Source organism: Echinops telfairi, unplaced genomic scaffold (genome assembly GCF_000313985.2).
Source record: "Echinops telfairi isolate 266 unplaced genomic scaffold, ASM31398v2 ScPeMD7_2291;HRSCAF=2852, whole genome shotgun sequence".
NCBI classification, from domain to species: Eukaryota; Metazoa; Chordata; class Mammalia; order Afrosoricida; family Tenrecidae; genus Echinops; species Echinops telfairi.
The window spans coordinates 902,042-926,250 of NW_022106189.1; the positions used below are offsets into that span (position 1 = coordinate 902,042).

Below are 24,209 nucleotides of genomic sequence, written 5' to 3' on the forward strand. Positions count from 1 at the left end.
GGATGTGCTACTCATCCCTCTGAGATTTGGAAGACAATGACCTGGCCAACCTACTGGAAGAGACCCATATGAGTGCCCATTCCAAAGCATGGGCGACCCAACAGAAAATAGAAAGTATTGAACAATAGCATTGATATAATAATTGAGTAAAACTCAAAAACAGTTGCAGCAGTACACCGACAGGGAATGGTCCGAAATTTAGGCCAGAATCAGAAAAATATTGAATATACCATGAACTGCCAGGAAAGTAAATAAATCTGTTCTAGGGCACTCAATCATAAAGAAGACAAATGGAGAGAGGCAAATCAAACAGATTTACCAGTATTCCTCTGGCAGTTAGGAGTGGGGGTGTGGTAGGGAGGCTGGCGCTTCTGAATGTACATAGAGGAATCCATTGATCAACAGCTTGGGTTGGGGAGTAAGACCTCCAAGGGACATGTTCTGGCAACAGTGAGTGACAAGCAAACCGCCATGTAAGGAGCACTGGTCTGCGATCTTCGCGATTCGAGGAGGCCAGGTAGCTTGTTGTGGGAACGGGCCCTGGCATCAAGCCATCTGGATTTGGATGCTGTCTCCACTATTTTAGATGCAGAGCAGTGAGGACATTCCTTACTGATCTGTGCCCGAGTTGCTTCATCTGCCACATGCCCACTGCATAAGGCTAACATGAGGATTTGGATCATTCCTGCGGTGAGCCATCAAGTTGATTGCTGTGTGTAGCAACCCTGTATGACACGAGGACTCTCGGAGATATAGTCGAGGCTCCTAAAACTATGTTTGAGATATGATAAGTTTACTGTAAATGGAAGCTATGGCAGAACCATTCTTCTCTACCATCACCCTCCACATAAATGTTGAGTGGTTATTTAACTCATACCAGTTTGAAGGGCAATCAGAGCCACCAGCGAAAAGCATATAGATCACATGGTCTGATCTGTAATCCACCATGGCGATTGACCGAGACTGGTCCATGCATGGTTCCATGCACGGGGCCACCATGAGCACTTATTGGAAAGTAACGAACAATACTAGGCAGTTCATGTAAGTGGAATCATACAGTACTTCTTCTGTTGCATCTGGCTTCATCCATTAGCATAACTTTTTATAGCTTCATCTGTGTTGTAGCATGTACCAGTATATTATTCCTTTTTATGGCTGAATAATACTTTCTTGAACAAATATGCAGCTTATTTATCCATATAGGTGTTGATAAACATTCAGGTTGTTTCCATCATTTGGCCATGAATATTCATGAACAAGTTTGGGGTTATACGCCTTGCAAGTCTCCTGGAGAAGAATCGTTGGGCAACATGGTGATTAAGTGTAACCTTCTGAGAAAGTTCTAAACTGGTTTTCACACTGGCTACACCATTTTACATTTCTACCAGCCGCATCTAAGGGCTCCCATTGTCCCACATCCTCTCCAGCACTTGGTGTTTTTCTTTTATTATTGTTCTTTTTATCATCGTGGGTAAGCTTGAACGTTTCCATTTGATTTGCAAATTATAAATCTATAACCAACAGTAGAAGATCCTGGAAGCCTCTGTGGTTGGCAAATTCAACGAAGAGGTCATGTAGGAGACCACGGACAAGTTAGTGATAGAAAACTCGGAGGAACCAGTGAGAGGCATGTTGTCCAGATGAAGGAAGTGCGAAGGGAGCCACACCCAGAAAGTATGTTCAGCCAGGGGCTGCTTTCCACCACAAGTATGCAGAGAAAAGGCTGGTGAGGCTCAAAGAGGAACCAAGTTATTAAAAGAATGGATGGATTGGTCTAGAAGGAGATTCTAACTCCAATGGGTAGTTTGGGTCACATCACAAACTCAAAAAGTCAACCTTTCACAAACCTGCGCCAGGCAAAACCAGCCAGAAAGCCTGTTTAATACAAAGAGGTAGTTTTAAGTGGAGAAAATACACTAGGAATACCGCAAAGACATTTTAGAGAGACTCTTTATATGTGCACGGCAAGCTAAACAAAATGAGGAATCATTTTACCAGAGAGTGAGGAAGTGCTATTTTTAGAACTCCCTTTGCCAAAAGTAGTTTGTCTTACTGGAGAAAAATTCAAATTTTCTACATAACAATCAAGTCACTGGAGAATGTTCAGTCTCTGGGTTTCTTTTACTTCGTCATTCAAAATGAGTATCTCCCCATTCATAATTGATTACAGAAAACCTTCAAATTCAAATTCAGCATGTCTAAAAACAAACACGCTCTTCCTCCCCTCTCCATGCCACGTTACTGAAACAACCCCCCTGAGCACCATGGTTTTCCTGGTACTGATGAGTGGCAATGGCTCATCTCCTGCCCTGTTGAATAACCTCTATTTCCTTCTCCTTTTTACCTCCCCAGATGGGTGGTTTCTCCTTCCCTTAAACTCAAAATCCAACTGGCCCGTGAGCCGACTAACTCGGCGACCCTATAGGACAGGTAGAACTGCCTCTGTGAGTTTCTGAGACGCTACCTGTTTACAGGAGTGGGTCATTCTGCCCGAAGAAAGCAAACGGTCCTGGGAAAGAAAGAGAAAACCAAAGCAGATGTCCAAAGAGAATCATTCTTGAGTGGATAGAAGAAGCTAAAGGGATGGGAAGAAATGGTGACGTAAGAGAGCTGCACAGAAGATTTCAAAGGATCTCCAGCAATCAGAAAAATAGCATGACACTTACAAAGCCCCGGAGGGAGAATCCACAAGGGAGGAACACACTCAGCATTCCTTAAGCTGGAATCCCTGAGGAAAACGTCGCACCTTGAACGGCAAAGGCAGTGGCGAAAGAAGAGAGAAGGAATGTACAGAGTCACGTACTCAAAAGAATTGGTTGACATACAACCATTTCAGGAGGTAGGGTGTGATCAAGAACCAAAGAAATTGAAAGAAGGAAACTTAAGCTGCATTGAAGGCACAAGTGAAAAACGCCAATTAAAATATTAATTGAGAAATTTCAACAAACAGGTGCCAGGCTGGAAGCACTCACTGGTCTAGGCCAAAAAATTTGAAAGATAGCTGTCTTGCTGGCTGACTGGAAGAGATCCATATTTGTGCCCATTCCAAAGAAAGATGATTCGAGAGAATGTAGAAATAATCTACTAATATTACTAATATCGCACATAAGTAAAATTGTGTTGACGGCAATTCAAGGATGGTTGCAGCCACACATCAACAGAAAACTTCTGTTGAAAAATTTTGCCAGATTCAAAAGAGAATGTGAAAGTAGAGATATAATTGCTGATGTATTGATGGATTTTGACTGAAAGCAGATAGTAACACTGCTTTTATTTAATGGTGTTTGATTGAACCTGCAAAGACATCTAACTGTGTGGATCATAACAAATTATGGGTAAGATTGCAAAGAACTGAAATTCCAGAAGATTTCATTGTGTGCCTGTAGAACTTGTACAGGCACCTACAGGCATTGATTTAAACAGAACAGGACAGTGTGTGGTTTAAAGTCAGGAAATATGTGCATTGGCATTGTATCCTATCACATTTCTTCAACCTTTTTGCTGAGCAAATAAACCAAGAAGCTGGACTGTGAAGAAGAACATGGCCTCAAGATTGGAGGAAGCCGAATGAACAGTGTGTGATATGCAGACAACACAGCCTTGCGTGCTAGCAGTAGAAGGGATTTGAAGCACATATTGAAGAAGTACAAAGCCTTTAATATGGATTATACTTTCATGTAAAGAAAACACAAATTCTCACAATTGAATGAATAAGCAACATTATGATACATGTAGAAATGATTGAAATTGCCAAGGACTTAATGTTGCTCAGATCCCCAATCCATATTCATGGAAGCAGCCATGAAGATATCAAAGGGTGAACGCATTGGACCAATCTGCTGCACCAGAGCTCTTGAAAGTGTGGAAGAGCAAGAATGTTACTTTGATGACTAAGGGTTGCCTGACTCCAGCCATTGTATTTTCTGTTTTCTTTTTACCCTAACCCAACCCCAAACCCAAACCCTAACCCTAAAGCTATTGTATTTTCAATCACTTCATATGCATGTCCAAGTTGGACAGTACATAAAACTGTGGACAGATTGATGCATTTGGATTATGATGTTCACAACGATATTGCAAGTCCCATGAACTGCCAGAAAAGCAAACAAATCTGTCTGGGAAGAAGCAGAGCCAGAATGTTCCTTAGGGGGAAGGACCATAAGACTTTGTCTCACAGGCTTTGGACAGGTCAGAAACGACAGACCCCTGGAAAAGGACATTATGCTTGGTAGAGTAGACGGTCAGCAGAAAAGAGATGGCTCCCCTTTGCACAGACAGAGGGGCCGGGTCTATGCCACCCCATACATGTCTGAGCACTACATCATGCAGCTCACCCCTACCCCCCAGCCCACGCCAACTTGCCCCCGTGGCTCCCTCATCTACTCCTCTCTCCTATTGACCAAGGCAGAAACTCTCCTTGCCGCACAATGGCAGGGAGGCTCTCTGACGGGTTGGGGGCTGGGAGGCATGACCATGCTGGTGAAACCACTGCCTTGGTAGTCTCACCCCTGTTACATCAGCCTCCTGACTGCTGCTGTGGACCCTGGGTCATTTTAGTGTCATCCCCACGAACAGTGACTTTTTAATTCCAGCAATTCAGCAAGTAAATCCTTGGGAAAGGTCTACATAGGAAATGTTAAAAATTAGTGACAAGCAAAGAAATCAGGGTGGGGGATTTGCACAATTAAGTCTGGATAATTGCTATTTCAGGGCAGGGTGGGGGTGCAGCCTGAAACTAAGCTCAGAGGAGCTAAGCCTAAGAGCTGTTGGGGAGAGAGGGAGGAAGGGCGCATTAGCCCGCCGAGTCCTTTGTTCAGAAGAGGAAGTGGATCTTGAAAATGAATGTTAAAAAAGTCACCCTAAGATGAGAAGAACCAAACCCAAGCCCCAAACTCCCCACCAGAAAGTTGGTTCTGACTCAGAGTGACCCTAGTCAAGTCCAAGTCCAATGGCATTTGTGGGCATCCAAGGCGTCCTTATGAGAGCATAAAGCCTCAACTTTCTCCCAAGGCCTGGGTGGTGAGTTCAAACTGCTGATCTTGTGGTTAGCTGCAGCCCAACAGTACTACATCACCGGGGCTTCCTGAGGAGAAGAGACGATGTATAGATTCTATGTGTTTCAAACGCCTAGAGGAAAAAGAATGGGTCAAAGAAAGTAAAGGCAAGAAAGAAAGAAAAAAGCAGTACTTCCCTTGAGAAAAAGAAATAACTCATTGCCCTCAAATCGAATCTGATAGTAAATCTTCACAATAGAGTTTCTCTCTGAGTTTAAACTGCAGAGCTTGCTGTGACCAGCGCAACCTCTCACAGAAAGTGCCACCAGGGTTCCTTCGAAGCAGAAATGACATTCCTAAACATACCTCACTGCCATCAAAGCGATCCGACCCACAATGACCCTTTAAGACAGGCTAGCACTCCCCTGGAGGGTTTCTGAGACTAATTCTTTACAGGAGCAGAAAGCCTCAACTTTCTCCTGTAGAAAGAGAAATAGACACCCCAAGATGAGAGACTCGAGACTTCCAAGCATAGGTCATTGATGAATGAGAGTGAGTAACGAGTGAAACATAACACAAATTCTGGGTGGGGTTGTAGTCTCTTCTTTACCCTAATTAATTCCCCACACCTCCTTCCACCCCTCCCCCACCCCACCCCGCCAATTATCACCGCACTGATTCCAACTCATAGCGACCCGACAAGACAGAGTACAACTACCCCTGTGGGTTTCTGAGATGGTAAATCGTATGGGACCAGAAAACCTCCTCTTTCTTCCTCAAAGCTGGTGAGCTCCGTTGCTCTCCTGTGGTTCACAGCCCAGTACATAACCCACTACCAAACCAGGGCTCCTTCAGCACCTCTAGGACGCCCTTTGTTAAGAAATATTCTAGTTCCTATGGCTACATAACAAATTGCCCCCAAACTTAACGGCAGAAAGCAACGCACTATATTTGTCATGGATCCCAGGGATCCAGAATTTGTGCAGGAGACAGTAGAGTGTCTTGTCTTTGCCGCACACTGTTGGGGGCCTCCCTTGGCTAGAAGACGCAAACACGGGGCCTGGAATCCTCCTAGGGCTGATTTACACACGTGTCTGGCAGTTGATGCTGACTGTGAACTGGAAGCCTCCACCCCTTCCCGTGTGGACTGAGGATGGGCCTCCCATGTGGTCTTGGCCTCTTCACAACAGGATAGCTCAGCTCCAAGGCCAAGCCCCCCAAGCAAAAGACAGCCAGGAGGAAGCTGGAAGGCACACTGTGTCACTTGAGCCACTTCGTGAGATTTGAAGGCCGGCTCCCATCCAAGAGGAGGGAAATATAGCTACTCCGTAAGAGAAGCGCTGAAGAATTTTCAGGCAAGTTTTAGAACCCTCATGCTAATCAAGTGGAGGTTTTCTGGATAAAACTAAGCACGTAGGACAGTGAAGCCGGTGAGGACCAGCACTTGATGGGCTGCCTTGGGTTTTCCTGGTCTCCCAAGTTGGTTCTGCTCGCTATTCGTAGAAAATAACATGCGTCTTCTTCTCCCATGGGTCTTTGCCAAGGTTCCAGCGTTCGCAGGCTTTACTACATATAAGCAACCTTAAAAACTCTTAAGTCTTCAAGAAAACAGGATAAAATATCAAACAAAGATACTAGCTAGACCTATTTTAAAACACTATGAATGATTTGTCAGCAACAAATGGCTACTTTTCGCAAGTTTCTTCCCCCCCAAGTCTCTGATCAGGAAATCGCCAAGAACTCCAGTCAAGAAAAACTAGTTATCTGCATTTTACAGAAGACAGGGCCCAAACAAATAAAAAATGAAATTATTGACAAGAAAGCAATGCTAGAAAGATAACCAGTTATCTTAACAAAAGTCATTCTGAATGAAATTCATAAGGGGATTTAATCTTGACTAGCTTTATCAGTAATTGGGGGGAGGGGGGGTGGACCATTTCTCCCCTGTCCTAAGGGTCACTAAGGGTCAGCACTGTCTCCATGGCAGAGTTTGGTTTGGGTTGGGTTTTGTAGGTAATCAGGAAAAAGAAGTTAAACAACAATGAGCTGAGGTTGCTCTTTGGGGGCGGGCTCCACGAAGGCGGGCCTCTCCCCAACAGCGCGGAGGGGATGGGGTTGGGGGGCAGCTCCTGCTTGGAGATTTGAGTGTTCAGTGAAAACCCATCAGGGCCAGCCAAGACACCAGGTCCTCAGAGGCGCTCGGGCTGCAAAGGGGGATCTATCCAACCGCCAAGGGCTTCTTCACAATGTACAGCAAACAGTGCGGCCCTCCGCTCATGCAAACTTTGACGGCACGGGATTCGGAGAATTCGAACTGGCACAGAGCTTGTATCCCCGAGCAAACAGAACTACGCATCAAAACCTGCAGCCACCGCTCAGCTCGGCCAGCTCCCAGGCATCTCGGAGCGCTAGGCTTAGAACTGGCCCTCTTTCTCTAGGTGCCCCGCCTTTCCCCACATCCTCAGCTTACAAGTCCAGAGCCAAAGCAAGGAAAGGTAACTTTTGCTTTTCACAAGACTTGGAGTGGGGCGGGGGTTGTGCCTGAGTCCAGGGGAGATTAAGTAAGTAAGTAAACAAATAAATAAATAAAACAATGAGCTATCTAATAAGCAAATTATAAAATTGCTGAAAATTTAGGGAAAGCTATATAGTTTTGTTATTGCTGGGTGGATAACATTGTACAGCCTTTTAAAGGGCAGTATCTGTTAAATGTTAAACTCTGTAAGGGTTGACCAAACATGCACATATATTGACTAAAACATACTATTCAATATTTTAAAGGGAGAAAGAAGATCTATATGTAATGACAGAGGAGGGATTTCCAGAGGACCAGCTTTCCCGGTAAGAAACCAAGCAGCAGACCAATATGTGCAGCATGATCCTTCTATTTTTTTAGGTCACAGGACCGGACGTGTATCTCCATTTTTGTGTCTGTTCCTGTGTATGCAAGCCCAAAAAGAAAACCCTAGAAAAAGATTTGCACTGAACTGATTATCAGTAGTTTCCATGCAAAACGAGTAGAATTTCAAGTGGGAGACTAGAGGGTAATCTTTTATTTTCATTTTTTCTTTTATACCATGCTATATTTTGAACTTCTAGAAAAAGAAAAAAAGCATACAATTTATGTATTTATTTATTTTAATCATTTTATTAGGGGCTCATACAACTCTTATCACAATCCATACATACATCAATTGTGTAAAGCGCATTTGTACATTCATTGCCCTCATCATTCTCAAAACATTTCCTCTCCACTTAAGACCCCCGCATTAGGTCCTCATTTTCCCCTCCCTCCCCGCTCCCCACCCACTCCCTCATGAGCCCTTGATAATTTATAAATTATTATTTTGTCATATCTTGCCCTGTCCAATGTCTCCCTTCACCCACTTTTCTGTTGTCCATCCCCCAGGGAGGAGGTCACATGTAGATCCTTGTAATCGGTTCCCTCTTTCCAACCCACCCTCCCTCTACCCTCCCAGTATCGCCACTCACACCACTGGTCCTGTAGGGCTCATCCGTCCTGGATTCCCTGGATTTCCAGTTCCTATCTGTACCAGTGTACATCCTCTGGTCTAGCCAGTCTTGCAAGGTAGAATTCGTGTCATGATAGTGGGAGCGGGGAGGAAACGTTTAGGAACTAGATGAATTTTACACTGAAAACCTGGCCATATTTTTGTTATATATGTTGAACCATAATAAAATTATTATTACTATTTTAATGAGCAAAGGGTCTGGCCAGACATTTCTCCAGAGCACAGGAGAAGCTGCTCACAGCCATTTGTCGGCAAAGAAACAGAACACAAAACCACCCAGGGGGCCGCTTCACACACCTCAGTGAGTTTGGGGGGAAGAAGGTTTGTAATTTAAAAGAAGAGGTAAAAATAGCCCACCAAAGGATAAAAGTAACCCCTAAACTACTGAGTAGATAAACAAAATATAGTATACTCACACAAATAATGGTATTTGTCTCTAAAAAGAATGGAGTATTGACACATGCTATAACATAAATGAACTTTGAAAACACGATGTTATGTGAAAGAAGCTGCTTGTAAACAAACCAACATTATGTGATCCTGTTGATAGGAAATGGCCAGAACAAGCAAACCAATAGATACAAAAAGTAGAGTAGAGGTTACCTAGGGTTGTCTCCTAGTGGGTTCTGGAGTTGCGATAGTAACCCCAAGGTCAGCAGTTTGGATCCACTCTGAGTGGGACAGATGAGACGTTCTGCTTCCGTAAAGAGCTCCTCCCCCCCAAAAAACCCTGATATTGCATGGATTCTGACTCATAGTGACCCTATAGGACAAGATAGAACTGCCCCTGTGGGTTTCCAAGATGGTAACTTTTTATGGGAGTGAAAAAAAGCATCCTTTTCCAGAGGAGCAGCTGGTAGTTTTGAACTGCTGACCTTGAGGTTAACAGCCCAATATTAATCAGAAACCCACAGGTGTTGTTCTATTCTATCCTGTAGGACTGCTATAGGGTCATTGAGTTGGAATTGACTCAATGTCAGTGGGTTGGGTTTTTTTAAAAAGTCTAGAGGGCTTCTTTTTGGGGTGAAGAAAAATATTCTAAAATTGTAATTGTGGTTGTACAACTCTCTGAATATATTAAAAAACCACTGACTGAATTATACACTTTAAATCGGTGGATTGTATTCTGTGGGAATTATATCTCAATGACGCTGTTATCAAAAGATGAAATTACAGAACAAAAAAATCACATTTAATTTAAAATAACTTAAAATAATGTAGCTAATAACTCAGTACCACTGTTGACAATAATATCCTTTGCCCACCAAATGGTCTTGACACCTTTCAAAAGTCAACTGACATTGACTTAAGGTGAATGTAAAGTGCTATGTGGGGTGGCTCTGGCCTCTTTGACTTGCCAAAGAGGAAGGTAAAGGATCAGCATCATCAGCATCAGCTGCCCAAGGGCACGTCTTCTGAGGCTGAGGGCAGACAAGTCTCCACTGCCCAACCTTCTTACCAGTTCCACATCAGTGGCCCCCTCCCACAGGACCCTGCTTTCAACTGAGAAATGCAATTGCCACACAAAACTTACAGACAATACTCACAATTGCGGCGTTTGTTAAGGAAATGATCAGACTACAAATGCTGAGGATACAATTTAGACAGGACACCTTCTCAGCCGTGCCCACAGGCACGTGTCTCTATGGTCTTTGGCCTCCCTGCCAAATGGGCCCTTGGGCTCTGCCTTGCTCAGACAATGTTACAAAGCTCCTTACAAGGGCTGCCAATAAAGGCCCCAAAGGCATACCACTCCACCATACACCTTGTCTGGAGGCACTCAGCTCTCACTCTTGTGGATTAGCAAACCCCCAATTAAGTGCCTGGAAGCACACCATTCCCCAAGCAAGACTCTCATCTGAAGCATTCGGTTGTACTTGCTCTGTGGGCTGGGAAGTCCACAGCTTTGTCCAATTTTCTGGCTCTTAGTTCTGCTGCCACTCCCCTGGTGTCACAGCTGTCTCCTGGATCAAGGAAGTTCTGTGCACATGTTCTCAGGTGATGTGCTCCACTCCTGACTCTTTTCTCTTGCAAGTAGTAAAATCCTCCCTTCCTGTTTCTGATTCATTTCATACCCACAAACATGGCACTCACAGTAAACCTTGTTAACACTCACTCCCTGCTGAATCTTTAGTCCTATACTATCTTCCCTTCATTGTTCCCTCACCCAGACCCATTAGGAAAACGTCATTTGGTGAGTGAGTTAGTTAATTGTGCCAGCCTGGCCGATAATCACATGTGGGGCTAATTGAAAGGCGGAGGGATAAATGGGTGGTGAGCCTTTCTAGTTCTCGGGTCTCTTGCTTTGTGATGGTCGCACCAGGGTGCAGCTGCCTTAGCAGTTCCCTACTTCAGCTTGCAAGATTGACTTCCTACAAGACATCCCCAAGGAGAAGCCACATGGACCTATCCCGATGCAGCCCTGGGTGCTGGAGCAGCCGTGTGGAGACCCCTGCTAGTGCTGAGATGCTTATTCATTCACTGACTCAGCTTTCCTCCTGCAGTTGGCATCATTGTCTCTGTTTTGTGAGGTGGAGGACTTTGTGGACTGGTGTTGGGTTAATGGGTTAATGTTGGATTTGTGGGCTTGGGCAGCATTGGGTTGGGATGTTTTCGTGATGCACACTTTCTTTACATAAAGCTCTCATACATGAGTTGCTGTGGATTTGTTTCTCTAAAGTACCTAGACTAATATAGTGAGCATTACAAAGATTGAGTCATATTGAATAATTCACTGCATTTCAGTAATCTAAAAGTATTACTACAACATCATAGAACCCTTTGTTAAACAAGATATGTATACGGAACCCTTTGTTAAACAACAAGATATATATCTGAAGCTACTGTTTCTTGACATTTAGGTCTATGCACTTCTGAAAGCAGTGCTCCATCTCTCTCTCCTCCTCAGAGAATTCTGTGCTTCTTGCTTTACACCTTCAAAATGGCAGTTTGGGCATTCTGGTGGGGGAACTCAAGAGGAGCCCCAGTGATGCTGTTGGTTGAGTGTTCAACTGCTAACCAAAAGCCTGGCAATGCAAACCCACCAGCCACACTATGGGAGAAAGATGAGGCTGTCTGCTCCCGTAAAGATGAGCAGTCTCAGGGCCTTGCTTGATGCTTGCCCTCATGAAGAGATCACTGAAGGTAAGCGTAATACAGCAAAGTGTGGTGAAAAAAATAGATGGTGCCCAGCTATCAGAAAAAATAGTGTCTGGGCTCTTAAAGTTTTATTTTCAAACAAGCAGCCATTCTAAGTGAGGTGTCAACTAAATCTGCATGGAAGAAGCACACCAGTGTGTGATCCAAGGATGGTAGATAATAAAATCCAAATCCCACCAAATAAAATTATCTTTAATATATATACATATATTCATTCAAATAAATTTCAATGTAAAAAAATCAAACTCCAAAGGAGAAAATGGCATCAGAGCTTAAATTGTGAACATCTGATTTACAGAAGGCAATGGGTGACGGTGAGAACCCAAAACCCATTTTCAGAGTCCCTGCCTGGATTCATCCCTCCTACTGATTGATCCCCACAGCAAGGGCTGTGGATAGCCTTGCTATTAGACAGAGAATATCAGGAATGCTGTCTTGGCAGGTGTAATTAGCTTAAAATGTGATACCCGATCACCTGATCTCCCTTTTGACCCAGTTTAAATATATTTAAATATATTCTAGTTTTTAAGACTCCGTGTTTTGTCTTCAGTTGGGTTCTTTGGGATTTTTTTGTTATTCTGTGGTTACTATTGTTTTTAAAATATGTTTCCCAGTATATGAACACAGGATAGGTGAAGTTACAGAGACAGTAACTGGATTAGAGGCTTATTGGGGGCAAGAGGAAGGCGTTGGAGGTAAATGGGGAGCTAATAATGATACAAGAGAAAAGAAAATGTTCTGGAATCGATTGTAGAGATGCTTGTACAACTCTTTGTAATATGACTGAACTATAAAAGTGTATGAGATGTGAACCATGTTGTCAACAAAGCCATATTAAAAAAATAAACAGCAATTGGAAAGAATTTGAGACTCTGAAAAACCTAAGAATCTGGAGTGAAGTAGAAATAAACATTCGCCAGGAAGCCAAAAAAAAAAAAAAAAGGAAATAATTTGCAATAGCTCCCAAAAGGACAACATACCAAAGAAGCAAACTGATAAGTTTTATGTCAACTTGGCAGGATCAGGTGTCTCAGTAGTTTGGCAGTTGAAGTCTCTCCCATGATGTGATCTAACATAAGGCAGTCGATTCCAGACTGTTTACCCTACTGCAGTGGCTTGTGTGCGGCTCTGATGCTGGAAACTAAGTCACTGGAATGTTTTTTCTTTATTTTGTTTGTTTGTTTGTTTGTTTGAGATGAACTGGTTTGTCACTAAAAACTCCAAGTCCATTTCAATTTTATTTTTAAAAAATATTTTATTTTATGGAATTTTTATGGACATATCTTAATTCAGTCCAGTATATCCCTTCTTTTTTTTGCATTTTTGTTTTTTTATCATTTTATTAAGGGCTCATACAACTCTTATTACAATCCATACATCCATTGTGTCAAGCACATTTGTACATATGTTCCCATCACCATTGAGTCCTTGGTATCAGCTCCTCATTTTCCCCCTCCTTCCCCGCTTCCCCCTTCCCCCCTGAACCCTTGATAATTTATAAATTATTATTTTGTCATATCTTACACCATCCGATGTCTCCCTCACCCACTTCTCCGCTGTCCGTCCCCCAGGGAGGAGATTATATGTAGACCTTGTCATCTGTTCCCCCTTTCTCCCTCACCCTCCCTCCACCCTCCTGGTATCACCACTCTCACCACTGGTCCTGGATTCCCTGTATTTCCAGTTCCTATCTGTGCCAGGGTATATCCTCCGGTCCAGCCGGGTATATGAGGTGGAATTGTATCCCTTGCTTTCTCGTGCAGGTCTGTTGTTCAAGCCCATCGTGTGGGGCTACACAAGCATCAATGCTGTCAACTCCCCTCTCCCTTTCTTCTCTCTTTTAAAAGCCACTCAGACCACTATTACGTTTAAGGGATAAGAAATCCGGAGGGGGTTTTGTTTGTTTGTTTGCTTTGTTTTTTAAAGAAACATACTATATATGTTTAGACAGCCCATCTCAAGAAATAAAGTCAACAACAATATCCTGTTAAACTCCCCATATATGTGTTTCTTCCCTCCCGCCTCCATCACTCCTCCCGCCCCTGTCAGCAACCCATCCCCTCCCTCTCCCTGTTCCCAGCCCCTCCCTGGCCTCCTTATAGTCGTCAAAGTCTTCTCTGTTGGCGTATAAACCATGTTTCTTCTTTGTTTTTCCTTATAACAATGGTCTTAATAAATATTGATCTTTGTAAGATTGACTGGGTTTGCTAAGCATGGTGTTCTCTAGCTTTGTCCATGTCTGGCGGTATTTAAGAGGGTTGTCATTGCTTTTTATTGAGGCATAGTATTCCACAGTGCGGATGTGCCAGAGCTGGTTTAGCCATTCCTCTATAACTGGATTTTTTGTTATTTCCATGTTTTTTTTCTCTTGTGGAAATGACTTCAAGAAACATAGGTGTGCATTTTTTTAAAGTAACAGTTTCAGAAACCCCATGTAGAGTTACTATGAGTCTGAATCAACTCAAAGGCACTGAATTGGTTGCTTGGTCGGAGGAGTTCAAATCACGGTCCTTTTCAACGTTCTTTGAAAGAGGCAGAAGGGGCAAGATCAGGGCTGTAGGGTGGATGGGTGAGGTTTCCCAGTGAACTTCCCGTGGGGCAGCCCTGACAACTCTGTAAGAAAGCACAGGTGCGTTGTCGTGATGGGAAAATATTCCTTCGTACAACTTTCCTGGTCTTTTTCAGCATCATTGTGTCAATTTTATATAAAAGAAAACTTCTTCCTACTAAGTCCTCTGACTACCCCAAATCTTTCAAGAACATTTATGAAGGTGACCCCCTGGGAGTCCCCCCAAAACCATTGCCATAACCTTCTGGGTTGGCCTTTCTGTCTTGAGTTTAACTGGTCCAACGGATCCCTGCAGAAGCCATTGTTTCCATTGGGCTTTTTCGGAAAACATTCTAATAAGAATAAGATAAGTATATTATTGACAGGACTTGCCTTTAGCCATACACTGATCACAGAGCTGTTTAAATACATTTTGTTTGGAATAAACCTGTGCGTGTTTGGACTAGAACCAGTAGCAATGTTTCTTAACTTCTCCTTGTCTATGGACTTATTTCTGAAGCCTCAAGTCTATGCTGTTGAGCTCGGTGTCTAGCCTTATGCCAGAGTTGTCCTGTCTTGATTACTTTTGCTTTGTAGTAAGTTTTGCGATCAGGAAGTGAGAGTTTTCCAGTGTTGTTCTTTTTCAAGATTGTTGTGACTATTGTGGCCCCCTTGGGTTTTCATTCGCTTTAGGATCAGCTTATTACTTTGTGAGAGAAAGATGAGACTTTCTAGTCCTATAGAGAGTTAGAGACTCAAAAACCCATAGGGGCGGTTCTACTCTGTCCTATAGGGTCACTATGAATGGGGATCGACTCACTGGTAATGGGTTTGGTTGTTGTTTGCTTGTTTGTTTTTTGTGAATTCCTACAAAGCAGCCAGTTGGATTCCAATAGGGATTGCATTGGAGAAGATGGAGTTTTAAAAGCATTAATTCACTGCCAGTGAGTTGATGCCATCTCATAGTAACTCTGGGTTTCTGAAACTGTAATGGCTAACTGAAGTAGAAAGCCTTGTCTTTCTCCTGAGGAGATGCTGGTGGTTTTGAACTCCTGACTCTATAGATTGTAGCCCAATCTGTAACCACTACATCACCAGGGCTCCTATTATTGCCTAGAATAGAAGTGGGAATAGAATAGCATATTCCATGAGGTTGCAGGACACTTCATTTCAGTAATAGTTGTCACTTTCTGTCTAATTCTCAATCGTTATTTTGCTTCTCGTTTATCTTTTTAAATCGTACTACCTTTTCCATCAATGCTCAGCTCTTTTGACCGGGTGCCCAGAATTTCTACCCTACACCCCGAAGCCTTCGCCAGTCGTCACTCTCCCTCATCTCGGTTTCCTGCAAAGTGCAGACCATCCTGCAACCGGAAGTCGGAATCAGCGCTCCAAAAGCCAAACAATAGTCGGTCTCCTCCCTTTGAAAAGCACTTCAGTGATTATCGATGACTCTCAAGATAAAGTTCCAATTTCCACTATTCCCCCACCGGCTGCTCATTTCTTCTCTCTCCTCAGTCATTCTAACTCAATCCTAGATCTAGACATGCCAAACAGACATTCCCAGAACATCAGGCACTTTCATGCCTTTGCACACTCCTGGCCTTTGCCTGAAATATCCTCCCTCCCATCTCTCTGGGAACAAAATGTTCAAACAACGTTTCTACTCATTTTATGCTCATGATTGTGATGATGACAATGATGATGATAATTATGATGTGACAAGATGCATTAGGTATTAAAATTTAAATCATTAGAAGTATAAAATTGACTTTTAAAAAATCTTCTGTGACCCTCTACCTTCAGCCAATTGACAGAACTGTCAATTTCTACATGCGCATTTTGAAGCCCTACAATTAGGTGCATCAAAACAAAAAACCTCAGTCATCAAAGCAATGCCAACTCATAGTGAGCCTACAGAACGGGCAGCACTGTCCCTTGTGGGTTTCTGAGATTGTGACTGTTTACAGGAATAGAAAGTCCTGCCTTTCTTCCTCGGATGGCTGGTGGTTTCCAATGACTGACCTTGCCATTTGCAGCCCAAGAAATATTCACTATGCCACAAGGTGCAAACACACTTAGAATTAGAATGTCTTTATAATGTATTGATCCTTTTATCATAGTGAAATCAGTGCCCCTCTTAATTTTTGGTAATATTCCTTATCTTAGAGACTATCAATATCATTATAGCCACTCTAGTCTTCTTACATTTATTGTTTACATATCTTTTCAGATCCATTGGTTTTCAAACGATTTGCATTCTTCATATTTAAAGTAGGTTTCTCATAGACAGCCTATAGTTGGGCCTTCACTTTTATCCATTCTGACGGCGTGTCTTTTAATTATTATATATACTAGTCCTTTTTATGTAATGTAGGTATTGATATGGTTAGTTTTACTTTTGTTTTCTGATTTTATTTTCTGGTTTTGTTGTTTTTCTGTTTCTTTCCTCTGGATTACTGAATATTTTTTAGAATTTCATGTTAACTTGTCTTACCTTTGTAGGCTTACCTCCTAACATTATTTTTTCAATTATTATTCTAGGATTGTAATTTACATGTTTAATTTTTCACAGTCTGCTTAGAATTAATATTGTACCAATTTATCACCTGTAGAAACCTTGCAACCATGTAAGTTCATTTACATCCCCATCCTTCCTGCTCTAGTTATCATAATTATTCTACCTACACATGTTATACGCACCCCAGTACAGTGTTGTACATTTTGCTTTCAATGATTATTTGTATTTTGATGAGACTAAAAGGGAAAACGGTCTTTCATATTTATCCAGGTATTTATCACTTTGGATGAGCTTCATTCCATTCTGTGGATCTGAGTTCCCATCTGGTTCTATTTCCCTACCACTTGAAGAACTCCCCTTAGTATGTCAGTCTTATAGGACAGGTCGATTGCCAACAAATTCCCTAAGGTGGTTGTTGTTGTTTTAATCTAAAAAAAATTTCTATTTCACCTTTGTAAAATTAAATTTTTAAAAATTATCTTCCTGAGACTCGAAAGGCAGTCGGTCGATCATGATTGACAGCTCTACCTGCCTTCACGGACTCTTGAAAACTCAAACTCATTGCCATCAAGTCAATTCCTAGTCTTCTGTGGTGGGTTACCTAGTAGATTATTTATACATATGCCATTTTAATATTTTGTTTTTCCTCTAAGTAGTCCTTGCTGACATCAGACATGTAGACTCATGGGTGGGACTCAGAAACACGGGGTAAAAATGGTGGTTTTCCTGACTCGTTTGTCGTGCTCACAAATAAAGGGGTGTGGGGGGGTATGTGTGAAAGACATCAAACCAGCAAGACTGCATTTGTGCAGCCATGGTTTTCAGGATGTGGGGATCCTGGGCATGTTTCCCCCAAATCACCTTGCTTCTTTGTGTCACCAGGCCCAGCTCACTCACAGTCATGTCAATGATGGTATCTTCGATAATAACACCCAACATTGTGTACAGTGGGGGGGAGGGGTTCTTTACACCACTTACTGGCAAGCAAAAGGTGGCTTTAAGTGCAGGGTGGGTTACAATTGCCTGCTTGAAACGTAAGCCCATTGACTTGATGAATCATTCCGAGTGTGGTGGTTTCCACGTAAAGCCATCCCCCAAAAGCAGAATTTAGTAACTATCCTTTCCCGTGCCTTCTTTTTTCTCGTCTGTTCAAATAACCCTTGTACTTCAGTTTCTCCCTGGACACGGACTTAGGGCAGAGGGACTTCCCGTTTCCCTCCGTTCTCTTTTCATGTCTGTTTAGTCGTCTTGGGAAGTACTGGAGCTCAGGAGTGTCCTCTCTGCCCAGCACACAGGCAGGCTCTGCTCCGCGTGCCGTCTTCTCGGGATTCTTCTGTTTGGCTTTCTCTTTTCCTGCATCTTGCTAGTCTTCTTCATTTGCATTTTCTCAGGTAGATGCTGCTTATGGTACAGCTTGGCCTTCAGACCAATCGTCTTTTTTGCCTTTTTGCAACACTTGGGGGCCTCTGGACTCTCCTTTCTCTTTTTCTCATGGTAACCCAAAGGATACCCCTGGTGCCTACTGTGTAGCTTGATATGGTTCCTTTCGTCGCATGCTAGAGGTAGGAAAGGGTCCCTAGGCTGCAGATCTTTGGAGCAGCTCCTCGATTTGAATGGCCACCTGGCAATTAGCAGCCCAGCTGCATAACTCTCCGTGCCACCAGCAGGGCCTTTCCATGGCGTGGGAAGTGCTGCCCCTCCGGTGAAGCCGGAGTGGTAGACGATGCTGGTGTGACAGCAGATGGAAACCATCCGGATTCGGAAGTGAAATCCTCTTGTTGTTTATTACAAGGAAAATGTTATTTTGCTGTGCCCGCATGCCCAGAAAGGTTGCGATGTAAGCCCTGGACATAGACTATTCATTTGCTTAGAGAACTCAAATTGTGGTTTACTCTTGATTTTTTAAAATTCTCTTTCTTTGCCAACAATAAAGGGGGGAAATTCCATTGATATTAATGCCATTGAAATTAAAATTTTACAATCCCCAAGCCCATGGGCGTTCGGTCAATTTTGGCGACCTATGGCCCAGGGTAGATGGTTTCCAGGGCCGTGAGTCTCATGGAAGCAAAGTGCTACATTCTCATCCTGTGGAACCGCTGGTTGGTTCCTTTCAGTTACAGCACCTCAGCACTTAACCACTGCACCACCAGGACTCCTTCAGTGAACATATTGGAGTGGAGAAATTAAATTGCCTATCTATATGAAAGCAATAATAACATTTTTGTATGAATAGAATAAATGACTCTTCACCTTGGAAACACACAGTGAGAAAAGCCAAGGGCCGATAACCCCTTTTTATAAAGCTGACTGACTTCAAGTCCCCTTAGCTCAGCGAAAAGTCAGCTTTCTGAGTGTGACGCGTGCTGCTTTTTCTTTCACGGTTATGATTGCCTCTCTGTCCTGAAATACAACTTTATTCTAACGAAAAGGAAGGGGAAGGACAGTTAACAAATGTCCACACTGAATAGTGTGATGTGACTGTAGCAGTTTTGTATTTGAATTTCAAGAAAGAAAAATGCATTCCCAAACAGCTAGATAGGCGGGTCCAAAAAAAGAGAAGGTTTTTAACTGGCGCACTCACTCTGAAGCCCACTCATCTCCTCCAGCATCCCAGAGATGAGCACCTTCTGCTGAGCTCTGTAATAAGAGAGGCAAACACGCCGCACCACTGACCTCACAGCACAGTTACCTGTAAAACTAGACCCTGACGCTGGGCTCCCGCTTTGTTCTCTCATGGGTCATCATCTTCACCCGGGAGAGAGGTTGTCGGAGCAGCCTCTAAATCATCTTGTGCTGCCTAAGCTGGGTCCCTGACAACCTCTGGTGGGGCAAGAGCAGGCGTGGCCACAAACTCCAAGTTCAGATGTCTAATGAGTTTTCCAGCAAGCCAAAGGAAGGACTTTTCAAGGAGACAGTACAGTGGACTTTGCCTTAACTTTCCCGTCCTTAATATCCACTTTGTTGCCACACGGCACGCTGGGTATGTTTTCACATACTTGAACCAGATCCCTATGCCAGAGTTAGGCACATTCTTGTAAGTAACCCTTGAGGTTATGTCGAACATTATAACGACACACTGGCTTGAATACGGTAGCCATCTCTCCATCCTCCACAGGTTTCTTGAACAGCTGTATCCCACACGTTGAATTTAGTAGGTCCTCCGTTGGTATGGACAAGGGGATGGACCTCAATGCCTAAGTAGCTAAATACTTCTCAAATTCACCAGTCAGGCGATGTTTCACAAATGTCGTTTTTCCAGTACCACTATCACCCACCAGTATGAGTTTGAACTGGACTTGGGGGTTCTCCTTGGGTGGCCATCATGATGGATCTTCCGGAAGCATCTCCAGGCTGTGTCTGACTGGGCTATGATGCCTCTTGACAGAAAGAAAACACGACTCCACAGGCACTGGAAGTTAGATTTCCTGGTCAGTTCCAATTTTGACTCCAAGGATATGCTTATTGAGACTCTCAGTTCATTTGGTCTCGCCTCTACTTTTGGACAGCAAGAGGACACCTGTGTCCCCTGGTGCCCAGGAATCTCCACTAGGACCTGCATTTAGGAAAGGATCTAGGCACCTTTGTGGGTTACATGCTTTCCAAGTGACCTTTGGACTTTGGACTGAAAATAGTGGAGAAGCAACCCATTGGTGGGGTAGAAATCGACAGCCCTGTCCTGCCTGCCGTCTATGAACTGACAAATCCATAGGGAGAGGAAACTCAATTCCATATTTGGGAGGAAAGGGCTACTTTCTTGTAACTGACAAGCTTATAGATTTTTCTGACCTCCAGTGAAAATAAAGTACTGTTAGGTTGGCACAGTCCACTTCGTTATGTTCAGTTATATGAAAGCCACTAACCCTTGTAAGGCTAGTGTTTTGGGGTTTCATACATACAGTGTGGACTTTTAAAAGCATTCAAATGTTTATATTCTTTTTTTTTTTTAAGTTTGTATTCTTTAAAGCTGCTTAATTATTTCATGCATCTCAATGTACAATACCGACTGCCCAGCCCTGTTTGCAAGTCCCTTTCTTCATATAGTGCCCAAGGTAGTCGAGGCCAAGAGAGGCCAATGTGCAGTGCCTGCTCCTTCATCCACATAAATGGAAGCATGCTGTGCTGGTGGTGGTTAGGTGTATCTAGTTGAATCCGGCTCATGGCAACCCGGTGCACAACAGAACGAAACACTGCCCAGTCCTGCTCCATCCTCACAATTGTTGTTTGAGTGCATGGTTGCAATTGCTGTGTCAACCTTTCTCATGGAGAGTCTTCCTCGCTTTCACTGATCTTCCACTGTACCATGCATGATAGCCTTTTCTAGGGACTCAGCTCGCCCGACAACATGTCCGAAGCAGAAGAGGTGACGTTTCACCATCCCCACTTACAAGGAATATTCTGGCTACACTTCTTCCGAGACAGATTAGTTCGCTCTTCTGAGGCTTTCAAAGTGGTTTGCCAGATCTTTATTCAAATGTATCGATTCTTCTGCAGTCTTCCTTATTCAGCATGCCTATGAGGCCCCTGGAAACAGAAGCGTGGTAGCTACACGTTCTGATGAGTGTGAGTATAACTATTTCAAAATGTGTATTGCACATGGCCTTCAGTGTGCCCTTTTCTTTTTGTCCCAGAGACCCAGGAGTTACTACTCAACCTTCCCATGGTGGCTTACAGAGTCTTCTATTGAAAGATCAACTCAAACTGGCTGCCATGAGTTATTTCCCACTCGCTGCAACCCAGTAGGACCAAGGCGAGCTGCCCGTGGGGTTCCCAAGACTAGCCCGTTTCAGGAATAGAAAGCTCGGTCTTTCTCAGCAGTCTTCTGTTATCACACAGATGAATGACTGTTTCCTGTCGTTTGCCGTTGTTGTGGTCACTGTCCTTGAAGATTTCTTTGGGTCCATGTGTGAGTACCTGGAACAAATTCCTAGAAGTGCAATTCCTAAGTGAAAGGCAAATGCTAATTTAAACTGAGAACAATATTGTTAAGTTGTTCACCAAAGAGCTGGTATCAACATAGACTCCATCCTATTCACCCAGACTGACAATACGGCACATAAAAGATTTTTTTTTTTAATGTTACCCCGTATTTTATTTATCTTCACTTGCCTGGCTGGTGGGGTTTGAATTTATATGTCTTTTATTCAAAGTATTGAGTACTCTTAAAGTATAGTAAACTCTGTTTAATTTCTTTTGAGTTGTATTTTCTTTTCATATGGGTTCTTTATAGAGAAATAAATGAATCCTTTTCATTTAAAAGAATAATAACGTGGAACTAAATGTGATTTGGCATCAGTGACTTTGTGTGGCTCTCCATATGAACTGTCACAAGTCCACAAACAATGCAGTCTTTTGTCTTGGCAACTTTTTACTGTGAATTGGGTGAGGGTTTACAGAGTGAATCAGCTTTCCATTCAACCATTCACACACATTTTGTTTCATTTCACTGGATTGCAATCCCTGCAACAGAACTAACATTCACTTACTGCACTCCCTCCTTGAGTTTCCTGTTTGCATTCTTCCTCCTTATAAAACTTCTGAACTTTTTCCTTGGGTAAATGCTGCCCTTTGGATCTCAAATGGATGACGATTCTAAGGTGTGCATACCTCCCTAGTGTTATTGTTCCCCGTAGAGATGTGCCTATGGTTGGAGATGCAGCCACAGAGGTGAATTTATTTACAGCCTGAAGGGTGGCCACAGGCCATAGGCTCCAGGGATCCGCTGAATCTAGTCAACCACTTAGCCTGATCTTTAAAACATCCATTCTGGGAGCACATTTCCAGATTATTCTTCCTTAGAAAAGATGCTCCTTAAGAAGCATCTTAAAGTTCTTGGCAAAACATGCCGTCCATATGGTATTATACATTTGCAAAGTGAGGTGACTTAAAACAATTTATAGTTAAAAAAGCTAAAAAAAAGATTAAAATTGATATTTATACCTATCTTCATTATTATAAAACTATAAAATGAAGATAACAAATCTTTCACAGTTTATAAGATTATAAAATAAACATAGATGCATTCATTTTAAAAGTCTGGTGGCAGAGTGGTTGTACGTTGGGCTGCTAACCACAAAGTCAGCGATTGGAAACCCCCAGCCTCTCCTGGAGAGAAACAAACACCAGGCTTTCTACTCCCGTGAGTCGTCGCAGTCTGGGAAGCCCACGGGTGCAGTTCCCACTTGTCCTACAGGCTTGCTGTGATTGCATCAATGGCAATGAGTCAGTTTGGTTTGGGGTATGAAGTACAAGTTGTTCCCCTTCCTACAATGGTTACCAGTTTGGTGGGTTTGGGCCTAACTTCATTCTATACGCAAATATTTAAAGTGTTTGTTTTTTTACCAAGAAGTGAAAACTACATGCTATCCTGTAACATGCTCCCCCGCCCCCTACCCGCCCCCCAACCAGTTACAAGTTCACATGGAGGTCAAGAATGGTAACCTTTGTGATTTGGTTTTTAAACCCTCTAAGCGTACTACATAGCACCTCAAACCACAGAGACCACCACCTGGTAGAAACGATCCTGCCCTTGGAAAGGTGTGCAGTAGTATGCAGTGTGCAGCCAGCTGGTTTCTCCAGCAGCTTTGACGTCTACAAGTTTGGGGTGCTTTAAAAAAAAATGTATCATAGCATTTCATTTTATTTATTTTTTTATGGAAGTGGGTTTTTTAAAATCATTTTCTTGGGGGCTCATACAGCTCATATCACAATACATACATACATACATTGTGTCAATCACATTTGTTGCCATCATCGTGTTCAAAACATTTTCTTTCTACTTGAACCCTTGGTATCAGCTCCTCATTTTTCCCCTTCTTCCCCCACCCTTCCTCCCTCATGAACCCTTAATAAAATGAGAGTAGCAATACCAGGAGGGTAAGGGGAAGATGGGGGGAGAAAGGGGAAACCAATCACAATGATCTACATATAACACCCCATACACACCGGGGAATGGACAATAGAAAAGTGGGTGTAGAGAGACATCGGTCAGTGTAAGACATGAAAAAAAATTATGAATTATCAAGGGTTTGGGGTGCTTTTACATAGAGTATCGGGGGTCTTAGACTTGGGAGAGTTGAGTATGGCTCACAGGGCGAGAAAGGTAGAGTGGGGCTTCTGTGTGGCTGCACCAAAAACCTCATGTCTCCATTTCCCAACGAAGACAGAGCTTGCCATCTTACTGAAGTGTGTGGTTGATTTGTTTGCTCGTTACTCGACTTGCTTTGATGTGTAAGATGCACTGTGAGGCATTAGCCCTTATTGCTCAGTGCAAGAAGGAATGGGGCCAGCTGGAGGGGCAACGGAGCTCCATTCAAGCTCCTGAGCAGTGGGGTCTGGAAGAGCCCCTGCTGCCCACACAGCCCGTGTATTAGTCTACGTACTTTAGAGAAACCAACCCACAGAAACTCATGTATAAGACAGAGTTTTATATAAAGGTTAAGTGCATATCAAGAAAA

General features: G+C 43.1%; 1 pseudogene; it reads right to left on the minus strand.

The window, feature by feature from the left end:
- Positions 1–17,539: 17,539 nt before the first annotated feature.
- LOC101655038 lies at positions 17,540–18,507 on the minus strand (annotated as a pseudogene).
- Between the last annotated feature and the right edge of the window lie 5,702 nt (positions 18,508–24,209).